This window comes from Anopheles arabiensis, chromosome X, assembly GCF_016920715.1.
Source record: "Anopheles arabiensis isolate DONGOLA chromosome X, AaraD3, whole genome shotgun sequence".
NCBI classification, from domain to species: Eukaryota; Metazoa; Arthropoda; class Insecta; order Diptera; family Culicidae; genus Anopheles; species Anopheles arabiensis.
In genome coordinates, this window is record NC_053519.1 from 21074648 (window position 1) to 21085093 (window position 10446).

Sequence of the window (10446 nt, forward strand, 5' to 3'; positions counted from 1 at the left end):
GCGGTGTGGTGGCTTGCTGAGGATTGCTGAGGACTGCTGATTGCTGTCGTAATAGGATACGATTAGCTTATTAACAGCATGCTGGCCTTATATCCCAGCAAGAAAGGTTACCACAATATTTCTCAGTTCGGCACGACGTTAGCTGGATGAATTGTAGCATAACTTGTCTGCGTTACGATGCATACTTCGCTGGTGAGCTGCAGCCAGGATCCGAAAACTTTGGCAACTTATAACAATGGCAGGATTGTGAAACGGAAGTGCTGAATCGAAGGAAAGTGAAATGCTAGTTCTATTCTATCTATTTAAAATCCGTAATTTACAATTGTTTATGCTATCACTAAAAGGAAAGGTTATTGTTTCATATTGATGCCAGAATCGTTCGGTGAGCTTGCCTGCGACATCTTTGTAATGGTTGCTAAATTAAACGAATTGTTTGCCAAAATTGCCTGCGACACTCTTGCCATGTTTGCCATGTAATTAAACGTACTACTGTTCGCCGACTTTGCCTGCGACATCTTCACACTGTTTACCAAATTGAAAGAAATCGACCGAATATCTTCGCTCAGGTGGGCGAGAGTTCACGTTCGGCGGACAGACCGACGGAGTAAGCGTGGACATCCTTTGCTGCGAAATCGTTCCCGATGTCTGGGAGCACACGGAGCTAACTGGAGCGTTACTCCTCTCGCCTCCACCGGAGCTCACCGTTTGGCGCATGTTTTCTTGAAGACTGCGTCGATGGTTCCGCAGATTCTCGTACTTTCGTTGGGTTTGCATGACTTGGTGTTTGATTTCGGACTCGAGCTCATCCAGCCGCTTCAGTGATTCGCGTGTCTTCATTATTGATTCGATCAGCCGCTTGCGTTGCTTGTGTTGGAAGAGCAACGTTTGGTAGGACATCTGATACAGCTTGACCGGAAACGAGTGGTACAGCATCTTTTCCTTCCCCCCCATTGAACTGCCCAGCTCGGTAAACTGCCGCAGAGAGTTGTTGCATACGGGACAGGTAGTGCCACGGTTTGTTTTCCCCATACACGTGCGGCACAGCACGTCCAGGCAGGATCGATGGTAGAACTTGGTGTCTTTATTCACCATCTGAGCGTTGCACAGGTTGCAGTGAATCCATTGCTGGGCGGACATGATGTATTTTGTTACCTTAAACACACTTTTTGGCACACAAAACTAGGGAATTGTTCTGGAACAATGCGGTCGGTATGATTGTTTGACATTTGCCGTCTCGATAATTGCCTACTTGATTGTAAATTATTCCAATGGTATCTGCCCTTGTTCAATTACAGAAGTGTGCCATCAATTTCAAAACGGCCGTTAACCGTTCAAAACTTAATGAAAATAATGCAATACAGTAAACGCCAAAGCCATTATTTTCAATTTAACAAGAGACTCGACGAAATCAACGGAACAGCCCTTTTGCCATTGATCAATCTTACGATTTCGGATAATGTTCTTTCGCGTTTCGGTGTAACTTTTTCTAGCGTTTTATAATTGCCAATTGTTGTTCCTTGTATTGCACAATTAGATGAGAGTTTATTTCACGCAATTCACTTATACTTATAAACTAATCGATCGTGCCCGAACGCTCCGAACTCAACGAATGATCTTCGTGTTTCGTTAAACACGAATCAACTGGCAGGGCTTCCGTGCCTAAGCCTGAACATCCTCCCCCCCTTGACATAAGTCAATAATCAAAACAATAACAACTGAAGATAACGGAAGTTACACGTATGTGCCTTCGCGTTCAGATGCAGGTAAGATACAAATTCTTATGAGGGGGCATGTTAAGATACCTTTCGTTATTTTCAGCTTTACTACCCGTGCCAGCTTATCGTCTTCGGTGTGCGCATGCCGTGTGGTGTTGCGAAGGAGCAAACCGATCTCCGGGATAATCTGTCTGCCAGGTAAGCTAAGCTGTTGTTCTTCATCGCCATAGAATAAACGCGTTGTACTTCTTGTAGGCAAGCCGTCGACAAATGCTGAACCTATGTGCCGACTAGGATATGCGCTAAGTGTAAGTGACGACTAATTGATCGATCATCAGGCATCGATAGAAGAGGACGCGAACGCGTCGCTGCCTCGATTAAGTTTAGACCGGTAGTGCAGGTGAAAGCTGCAGTGTAGGTGGTTATCGCTTTACGGTCTTCGCTGCTGCCTTCCACAATCCGCAAGAGGGTGGTGATGTGGGTAGAGGAAAGTGCCAAGTGCAAATTCGGTTGCAATCTGTAACGAATAAGTATAGTTGTTCGCCGCGGAACAGATTAACTAGCTCATGAAGCTCGCTTGCAGCACTCGCGTTGTGTGCTGGTAAACCGCGTCGCGCAGTCAATCGTGGTAGTGATAAAAGTTGTAGTTGTTAAACTGTCGGTTGCTGTCGTGTGCATCGACAAAAAAATATCTCATCTGACCAATACAAAATTAGCCTTCCATCTAACGGCCAATCCTCAGCCCGTACCGTCGTGAGCAATGATCTTCCTTCTCGCTGATGCTCCGTGTAACGGCACTTGTCGATCATGTGCTTAAACGGCTGTATGTTAGGAGGCAGGACAGGATGCTTTGCATGGTAGGGCAGCTGAGTATGCCGTAATATTTCTCCTACTCGAATGATTCCTAGAGCGTCTAGGAGTGAAGCTAGATTTCGCCAGGGTGTTTGTTTCGTCACCACGTTGCCTGAGATCCATTGAAAATCCATCCAGTTGCGCTGCATGGTGTAGCATAGTGTTTGCAGTTTTCATGCGCTCTGTAGTGATGATTAAAGGTGCGTGGTGGTGTGCTGCTGTTCGTTGAGTGCGTGACCTTTCCTTAGTGTTACGAGCGCAGTGAATGCAGTATGCAACGATACGCGACAATCGCTTGTAGCGTAAACAAAGGAAAATTAGTAGGCGTTATCATTACGATAGCACTCACCAAACGAATCTCAAGATTCGTTTCTTCGGTTGGTTCAGGGTTACAGTTGGGCCAGATGGGAGCGGGTGGACAAAACCAATCCGGTGTGTGTGTGTGTGTGTGTGTGTGTGTGTGTGTGTGTGTGTGTGTGTGTGTGTGTGTGTTTGTGTGTGTGTGTGTGTGTGTGTGTGTGTGTGTGTGTGTGTGTGTGTGTGTGTGTGTGTGTGTGTGTGTGTGTTTGTGTGTGTGTGTGTGTGTGTGTGATAGCTTAGTCATCGTACGGGGCCGGTTTTCGGGAAAGCTCTTATTCTTTTCTTCATAAATTTCCACCTCGTGTGTTCTCCTCACCCGTGTTCACAATTGCGGTTCAAAATGTGTTCGCTCTTGCCTCTTGCGCTTTTGCCTGCGCTGACGGCTGAGCCTGCGAAGGCACGTGATCATCTTGCAACCAACCGGCCGGCGAATCGTTCAATCAATTATCGAATTACCGGAATGTCAAAATATTGCCCCCACCGCGTAAAACGGCCGCGTGCCGTAAAATGTCAATAATCCGCATAAACATTGAACGACGATGTCGCCGTAGCTGGGGATGTACAGCGAGAGCGGCCATTATCGGGCCGTGTTTTAATCGAGGCACAGGGTGTGCGTGAAATAGCGAGAAGCGAGACGGCCGCCGGTAATAAGGAGATGTGTGCAAGGGGCGTGTTATACAATAATAATCATAATATTTAAAGTGGCTATTTTTGGAAAAAGATGGCAAAAGGGCTGTTCCGTTGACTTCGTCGAGTCTCTTGCTAAATTGAAAATAATGGCTTTGGCATTTACTGTATTGCATTATTTTCATTAAGTTTTGAACGGTTAACGGCCGTTTTGAAATTGATGGCACACTTCTGTTATTGAACAAGCGCAGATACCATTGGAATAATTTACAATCAAGTAGGCAATTATCGAGACGGCAAATGTCAAACAATCATACCGACCGCATTGTTCCAGAACAATTCCCTAGTTTTGTGTGTCAAAAAGTGTGTTTAAGATAACAAAATACATCATGTCCGCCCAGCAATGGATTCACTGCAACCTGTGCAACGCTAAGATGGTGAATAAAGACACCAAGTTCTACCATCGATCCTGCCTGGACGTGCTGTGCCGCACGTGTATGGGGAAAACAAACCGTGGCACTACCTGTCCCGTATGCAACAACTCTCTGCGGCACTTTACCGAGCTGGGCAGTTCAATGGGGGGGAAGGAAAAGATGCTGTACCACTCGTTTCCGGTCAAGCTGTATCAGATGTCCTACCAAACGTTGCTCTTCCAACACAAGCAACGCAAGCGGCTGATCGAATCAATAATGAAGACACGCGAATCACTGAAGCGGCTGGATGAGCTCGAGTCCGAAATCAAACACCAAGTCATGCAAACCCAACGAAAGTACGAGAATCTGCGGAACCATCGACGCAGTCTTCAAGAAAACATGCGCCAAACGGTGAGCTCCGGTGGAGGCGAGAGGAGTAACGCTCCAGTTAGCTCCGTGTGCTCCCAGACATTGGGAACGATTTCGCAGCAAAGGATGTCCACGCTTACTCCGTCGGTCTGTCCGCCGAACGTGAACTCTCGCCCACCTGAGCGAAGATATTCGGTCGATTTCTTTCAATTTGGTAAACAGTGTGAAGATGTCGCAGGCAAAGTCGGCGAACAGTAGTACGTTTAATTACATGGCAAACATGGCAAGAGTGTCGCAGGCAATTTTGGCAAACAATTCGTTTAATTTAGCAACCATTACAAAGATGTCGCAGGCAAGCTCACCGAACGATTCTGGCATCAATATGAAACAATAACCTTTCCTTTTAGTGATAGCATAAACAATTGTAAATTACGGATTTTAAATAGATAGAATAGAACTAGCATTTCACTTTCCTTCGATTCAGCACTTCCGTTTCACAATCCTGCCATTGTTATAAGTTGCCAAAGTTTTCGGATCCTGGCTGCAGCTCACCAGCGAAGTATGCATCGTAACGCAGACAAGTTATGCTACAATTCATCCAGCTAACGTCGTGCCGAACTGAGAAATATTGTGGTAACCTTTCTTGCTGGGATATAAGGCCAGCATGCTGTTAATAAGCTAATCGTATCCTATTACGACAGCAATCAGCAGTCCTCAGCAATCCTCAGCAAGCCACCACACCGCCAAAGATGGTCCGGAGGATCTGCCGGTCGGATACAGCTAAGACGATTGCAACCGTCGCTGGGATGATCGTGTTCAGGGAAAGAGGTTATTAGAGCTATTAGAGATGGTTTTCACACACATCATATATCTGGCTACATACCTCAAGGTAACTGTGTTACGGTGATTGAAAGTTGGCTCATTTTCGGGTTAAGTTCCGGCAGCATCGAACCCCGATATCGAGATCGAGATGAAACGCTGTTTGTATCTCCTGCTTCAGCGACTTGTAAAGGTTTACGCGAGCAGGATCTAAATGTAGATTTAGCTTTTAAGGGTAATAATTCCTAAAACCTAGCGATTGGTGGTTTGGACTTTTAACAAAATAATTTAAAAAAAATAAAAATTACTCAAGAACCACCAAACTTACCAAACTATAACTAATGGTCTGTCTAGACCGGAGAGTCAACCTTTGACAGAGTCTGAGGGTATATGGCCTGGTTTAAACTCCGTCGCATGGGCTGAGGGTATTGTGAATGTTAATACAGTCTCTGAAGCTCTTAAAAAACTTAAGCCATTGTAGTATGTTCGGAAGTTAGTTACGGTAGCCATGTAATGTGATGAGCGGACATACGGTACATACTGTACTGTCGCGGTAGGTCAGTTTCTACTGACATGAGCCGAGGTGGAATAATGCATCGATCGAGCGGACTTATCTGCACTTGATCGTCCAGGCGATCATAGAAACCTTTAGGAGGTTTCCCTTACTGGAAACGTTGGAGTTTAGAAGCCTTACCTTGGGTAGGGGGACATAACTAAACTCTTTAAATGAGAAGTCGATAGATGTTGGATGGGCATAGTCCTATCCTGACAGTCCGAACGAATCTGACTTGCCATGGTCGGAATTGGTTTTATTTATACTCAATAAGTTTCGTACATTTGGTTTTGGAATGTGTTTTTGTCCTAATTAAAGGTTATTGTTATGAGGTGTAATTTATACATTGTATTGGAGTGAAGTGTCTGTCATTATGTGCCTATGCTGCGTTTTTAGTGTTTTTACGAAGGTTTTGGAAAGTATAAACTGTTCTAGCTAAAGAACGGGTGCGTTCGTCGATCTTTGCCTACACTGCGCTTTTAGCAATAAGTTGCTATGCGTTCTCTGTTTGTCCACTCAGAAACGCTTGAATTGCTTATGTTGCGCGTTTCGATTGTTTTCGATAAATGTGTCTCGATGGTTTGTTCTATGGACGGTATGGTCTGGGTATGTTGCTATGGTTTGGATTGATTTGCTGATGTAATATAATGAATGTGTTGCAATAGTGTGATTTGGCTTTCCGAAGTGTGTTACAATGAGTCTATAGTTGATAGTGTGGTTTACAATAAGTTTTGTTTAGCAGATATGCTACACCTCCACCTCCTCTTTTTGAATAATGTACGATTGAGTTTATACGAAAGAGTGCATTATTCACTAAAAATGTTTTAATCTGTTTTTATGTACTGTTGTGGTTTTTCCTGTTTGATTGTGTTTTATAATGCAGTTCGTATTTGTAATTTCTACGACTGTAAATGGTCCTATATAATCTGGATCTAATTTATTTCTATTTTCGTTTGTTAAATAGACATAATCTCCTATTCGTATGTTTAATTTGTTTACATTTTCATTCAATTTTGCTTGACGTTGTAATTTTGCTAGTTTTTGTTTTGCAATGTCATGTGATTTTTGTAATTTAAACTTCATTTCATTGTAGTATTGTTCTATATTGTATAATGACTCTACTTTTGTTTTGAATAATTCTTGTGGTAAATTAGTTTTTCTTCCAAATATTAATTCAAAAGGTGTGAAATTAGTGGTGCTATGTACTGAAGTGTTATAAACGAATTCGTAAAATTTAGTCCATTGATCCCAGTCATCATGATGCTCATTGGTGTAACTTCGTAAATATTCATTCAAACTTCTATGGTTTCGCTCCAAAGATCCTATTGTTTGTGGATGATATGCTGCTGCAAATGTTTGTTTGATTTGTAATATTTTTGATATTTGTGCCAAAATTTGATTGTTATATTCAAGTCCTTGATCTGATCTCATTTCTAAAAAGTTTCCAAATGTAAGAATAAAATTTTCTACTAATGCTTTTGCTATAGTATTTGCTTCTTTGTTTTGAATCGGGATGATTATGATATATTTCGATAATTCGCATTGGATCGTAACTGCGTATCGATTATTATTTGCTGTTTTTGGTAAAGGGCCTACGGTATCAATCGTTATGATGTTAGAAGGTTTAGAGGGTGTTGTCATCACAACAGTTTCCTCTTTAGTATGTTTTAAGATCTTATTAGTTGCGCATGCTTTACAACTTTTTACATACTTGATGATATCCGCTTTCATATTTTTCCATTTGAATTCATCCTTTATCTTACTATACAGCTTGAATTGTCCTATATGACCTCCTGATGGTGTTGTGTGGAAATTGGACATTATTTTGATCTGTTCTGCTGTATCTTCTAAAAGTCTAGGTGGTGTAAATACGATGATGTGAACGTCTGTTATCATTTTGTTAATTATTTCTTTTATGGTCGACATTGAGTAAAATTCGAATAGTCTGTCATTCGATGCAATTGCTAAATTCTTGTGATACTTTCTAGCGATTAGGCATGACTCATGCAGTACAAACTGTAGTGTTTGACTTTGCTTCACAGAAGTTAAAGGTATTTTAAATTTTCCCAGCGCGTTGTAATAATTGTGATTGTATATCACGATCTCAATTAATTCATCTTTTTCGTTTATGTTTGATTTCATTTTCAACATTTTAGTAGTATCAGATGGCCTGTCTGTTTCATACATGTTTGTTGGACTATATTCTTCTATTATTTCTTCCTTTTTCTTTTTGTTGTCTTTGTTTTCTACAACGTTGTTTTTCTTTACCATAGCTCTAGTATTTACCATTAAGATAGGATTTGATATATCTGATTTATTTTTAGGAATTGATGCTTTAAGCTCATCTGTGAAATATATTCACGAAAAGGGGCTGGCTGTGATATTTGGAGGAAATTTGAATAGGAAAGTGTACACCTTTATCGCTGGTCGGTTTGCAACTGTATATTCGTTTGTCCTTTTTTTGTATATAATATTGATCATTCTAGGGTTGGACGTTGCGGTATTTTTTTACATTTAATTTTATTTTAACAAATAACTTAAAAACTAAGCGGATTGCGCTCGCGTCCGATCGCTGCCGTTGCCGTTCGTGGAAGAAGGTTTCCGCTGTTCGGGCGATCACCTTTCTGCTGTTGCCCTCTCACGCACACCAACCAACGCGTTGATGGCCGCCAAATTATGGCACTCTAATTATAGCATTATCATCTCTTATGGTTCAATTCGCTAGGTATAATATTCGCTAATTATAGCATTGCAGCTGCCTCAGCTCCTAACTCTTGTGTATAAACATCCTCCCCCCCCCCTTGATATGGCATATCAACAAATCGATTGCTACCGGAACAAGCACAACACAACAAACTCCCGTCAGAACGGTGCAAACATAAGTACAGACTGCTGCACGTGCATTCAGCGTTGATAACTATTCTCCTATCAATTTCACTATGTTCAATCAACCTGCTCTGAAGCTGCGTCGTCTATTGAAGATGGTATCGGTAGCAGACATATTTTTGTGATGGGACGTTTGTATATACCCTTACTGGTGCGCACAGATACTACTCTCGTTATTCCGTCCCTTCCAGCATGCGTTTCCACAATACGTGCCAAAGGCCATCAGGTTGCGGGTAACAGTTCATCGATGAGAATGACCATCCTGCCGATCGTGAACTGAGGATTCGGTTCATGTCCCACCGTATCCTTTTGCAGCTCTTGTAAATATTCGCCTTTCCAGTGGACCCAGAAACGCTGCATGTAGGCTTATAGCTTCCAATAGTGCTCCAACCGGTTTAAGGGAACGTCACACAAGCTAGGTTCGGGAAGTGCTTGCATGGAGGTGCCGATCAGAAAGTGACCCGGAGTTAGCGCCACCAGTTCATCGGTATTTTCTGAAAGAGGAAGCAACGGTCGCGAGTTCATGACCGCTTCGATGTGCGTTAGTACCGTATAAAAATCTTCAAATGACAAACGAGATGCACCGAGGATACGATACAGATGCCTTTTAGCAACCTTCACTGCAGATTCCCACAGCCCGCCTAAATGAGGAGCCCTTGGGGGATTAAAGTGCCATGATATCCCTTGGGACGTGCAGAACTGATTCACTTGCTGTTCTTCTTCCTTTCTAGCGATGAGCGATGCCAATTCTGTTATCTCGTTACTAGCTCCTTCGAAGTTTTTTCCATTATCCGAGTGTATGTGACACGGCTTACCACGGCGAGCAATGAATCTTCGTAGAGCTGCTAAAAAAACTGATGTAGACAAGTCACATACCAACTCGGGAGGTACCGCCTTTGTAGCGAAACATACAAAAAGGCAGAGATAAGCCTTGCAGGCGGCTGCTCTTCTGTGTACCGGTTTTAAGTAAAATGGGCCGGCGTAGTCGATGCCCACGTTGCTGAAAGGCCGGCTAGGGGTCACTCTGGATGCGGGTAGTTGTCCAATTCGCTGGCATGCGATTAAAGGGTCCGACCGAAAACATCGGAAACACTCCCGCGATATGCTTCTGACTAACCGTCGAGCATCCAACGGCCAAAACTCCTCTCTTATGTTGCTTATGAGATTTCGCCCTCCAGCGTGAAGAAGTTTCCAGTGATAGTGAACCACTACGTTGCGTGTAAACGGATGTCCCTTTGGAAGGAGAGCAGGATGCTTTACCTGGAACGGCAAATCAGCTAAGTTTAACCTTCCTCCGACTCTAAGCACACCTTGGTTGTCCAAAAACGGGATGAGATTTCTAATCGACGAATTTTTCTTTATAGGTTGTCCGTTCCGAAGTGATGAAATTTCGTTTCGGAACGCATCGTCTTGAGCAGTCTTGACTAGAAATGCCTTTGCCTCCTCATTCTGCTCGGGTGTCAGTACGATGGATACAGGATCACAAGAAGGCTTCGTTCTCGCCTTCAGCCTTAGATTCTTTATAAATCGCTTGCAGTATGCAATAATGTGCAGTAATTGGGAGTATGATGACCACCTTTTGAACCAAGGGTTATCTGCGGGCGATGCGCTGGCCACAGCAACTAACAAGCGCGTTTCCTTTTCGATGTCGGTCGGTACTAGAGGTTCAGACGTAGGCCATTCAGTGGAAGGTAGCGCCAGCCAAGCTGGCCCAGAGAGCCAAATGCTGCTTTTTATAAAATCGGGTGCCGTCATGCCTCGTGAAACGAGATCAGCCGGGTTCTGCTGTCCAGGTACATGCCTCCACGTGTCTGCTACTCTATTTGCCACATATGTTTTCCAGGTATTTGGA

The 10446-nt window shown here is 43.2% G+C and overlaps 2 pseudogenes; one reads left to right on the forward strand and one right to left on the reverse strand.

Moving 5' to 3' along the window:
• Positions 1-350: 350 nt before the first annotated feature.
• On the reverse strand, positions 351-1137 carry LOC120905689 (annotated as a pseudogene).
• A 2806-nt stretch (positions 1138-3943) lies between these two features.
• LOC120905690 lies at positions 3944-4730 on the forward strand (annotated as a pseudogene).
• The last annotated feature ends 5716 nt before the right edge of the window (positions 4731-10446 follow it).